This window comes from Babylonia areolata, chromosome 13, assembly GCF_041734735.1.
Source record: "Babylonia areolata isolate BAREFJ2019XMU chromosome 13, ASM4173473v1, whole genome shotgun sequence".
Taxonomy (NCBI): domain Eukaryota; kingdom Metazoa; phylum Mollusca; class Gastropoda; order Neogastropoda; family Buccinidae; genus Babylonia; species Babylonia areolata.
The window spans coordinates 31,859,554-31,862,053 of NC_134888.1; the positions used below are offsets into that span (position 1 = coordinate 31,859,554).

The 2,500-nt window shown below is 42.4% G+C and overlaps 1 protein-coding gene across 3 annotated transcripts in view; it reads right to left on the reverse strand.

Annotated features, from left to right (window-relative positions):
- LOC143289212 (uncharacterized) overlaps nt 1–2,500 on the reverse strand; it is a 220,034-nt gene that overhangs the window by 158,380 nt on the left and 59,154 nt on the right. Inside the window, exon 3 of one of the 3 annotated variants that reach the window (XM_076598158.1) lies at nt 2,297–2,500. This exon is cut by the window's right edge and continues 27 nt beyond it. The exons of the other annotated variants lie outside the window; for them this stretch is intronic. The gene's annotated coding sequence lies outside the window, so the exon portion shown is untranslated. The remainder of the gene's footprint in view (nt 1–2,296) is intronic. 3 annotated transcript variants of the gene reach the window in all.

The window sequence follows — 2,500 nt, forward strand, 5'->3', positions numbered from 1 at the left end:
CATTAATGATCATGGCAATATCCACAATTTTCCCTTCAAGACTGACTTTTTTCTTCTTTCTTCCCCCCCCCCCCCCCCCCACTGGTAAGTAGTGTCGTAGAAGGCTAGGGCCGTGCCGGTCGGGTGTATTCCCGGGGACCGCTACGGTAGCCGGATTGACCTAGCTGGAGACTGATGCAAACACACCAGTGGACTGCGCCCCATCTCCCCCCTATCAGTTAACAGAACATCCCTCGGAAGCCCAGCTAAATTGCGCCCAACAGCAACCTCCCACAGCACGACAGTTTTCATCAGCATACTGATGTTGGTCATTAAGTGGAAGAAGTAGAAGATGAGTGAGCAGTGTTCACAACAAGGCGTGGACGCTCACTCCGCCAGTCACACAGAGGAGTGCAGGGGGAGACATGTGAATGTAGCCATGATCATTACTATTATGATTATTACTTTTTGGTGCTTGAATGTTTATTGCTTTTCAGAAAAAAAAAAGTTCGTGATGGCCGCGTCTGTCTTCTTCTTTGCACCTCGTCACTTTTGTCAGCTTCTGTATTGATGTAAATGTCTGTCCCAACTCAAAAACAAAAAAAAAACACAACCTCTACTGGCCAGACATGTTTCTGTATCACGAAGGGATCTGTATTTTCTTTTCTGCAAGTTAAATGGGTTTGAGTTGTAAAAAAAAAAAAAGAAGACGAAGAAATAATGGAAGTATGTTCGATTGATTAATTTTATTGAATTATGATTTGAATTATTCATTTACACACACACACACACACACACACATATATATATATATATATATATATAACACACACACACATACACACACACACACATATATATATATATTCATGATTATGAATTAAGTCTATTCATTAACTTAGTTCATTTAGTACCCAGCCCTCATTATCCACTCTCACACATCACTTTAATCGTTCTGGTAAGTTTAATATAGATTTATTACCTATTAAATAAATAAATAATTCATTATTCATTCATTCTTTCTTTCCTTCTTTTTTCCCCCAGACCAAAGTGGAGTTCAGCTATCTGCCTTCAGAGCACCAGAAAGTGGAGATACGATTGGTAGCCAGGGGACCTAACTCCGTGCTTCACGGCACACATCCTGAGCTGAACGTCGGTGTTGCTTCCCTTGCACAAGGGCCCCGCTTTCGCATTGAAGTGGTGAGTCCGTCTTGTCTTGTCTCGTCTTGTCTTGTCTGTCTCTGCCTCTCCGTCTGTCTCTGTCTCTCTCAGTCTCGGTGTGTCAGTGTTCTCTGTCTCTGCCTGTCTGTCTCTTCCCCTCTCCGCCACCTCTAGTCTCACTCTCACAGTCTCTGTCTCTGTTGTCGGTCTGTCTGTCTCTCCCTCCCCCTCTCCCTGGATTCACAAGAGGCCTACATATGAATGAACCATCTGGAATCTGGAATTCACCCCCCCCCCACACACACACACACAGCCCCTCCCCCCCACCCTCTCTCTCTCTCTCTCATCCTTTGTCCTATCCACCCCGTGGAAATCGTATAGCATGTCGAAAGTGATAAAAGTTATTCCCTTTCTGTGGCATTTCATGTCACACTTCATACGATACCATTTTATTCACGGAACGAATAAACAGGCCTGACTGATCACCGTAAACTGTATTTCATGTCTCGTGATTCGAACGTATTATCGCTTTGACACAGTTGTTTAGTATTTATTTAAATCCGGCGACAAATATAGATCTGACTCATGCAAATGCGCATCTTTAGCGTAAATCTATATGGCAAATTCTGATTACAAACTATGCAACATATGCTTAAAAAAGAAGAACAAGAAGAAGAAGCAAAAGATCACAATTATTAACGATGTTACATGTACACACGGCAAGCGAAAAGGCAAACAATTATCAATTTTTGTTTCTTTTGACACACTATCACATTGATTAGACATACCAAAGGCACCCAAATCTTACAATGTTCACGTGAACAGTTCATCCACCCTGTCACAGGTTTACAAGTTTCTTTCGTGTATTCTTTTCATAATCGAAATTACTATTTTGATAAAGGATATTATAATATGATACTTTGAAAACAATCATCGCAAAACAAGAAGAAGAAGAAGAAGAAGAAAAACCCCCAACTTACGAGCACTCGGAACAATATGACGATAATGATAAAGCAGATTATCACTATGAACAGAGAACAGAGAAACCAGGTCTGCTCATGACGATGATGCTGATGACAACGATGATGATGATAAAACAAACAAACAAAAGACGGACTGCGTGCACAGACATGGCGGAGCCCACGAAGCATCTCACCTGACTGAGAGAATTCAGGCGAAAGCCTGTGAGAACGACGGTGGAGATACTGGTGGTGATGACAGTTGTGACGGCGATGATGGATGGAAGATGGAGGTGGTGACGATGGCTACGATGATGACGATTATGATGGTGGCGGAGTTGTAACAATGTTCGTGGCGTGACGATGGTGATGATGAGAGGTCACGATGACAGTTTCAGTTT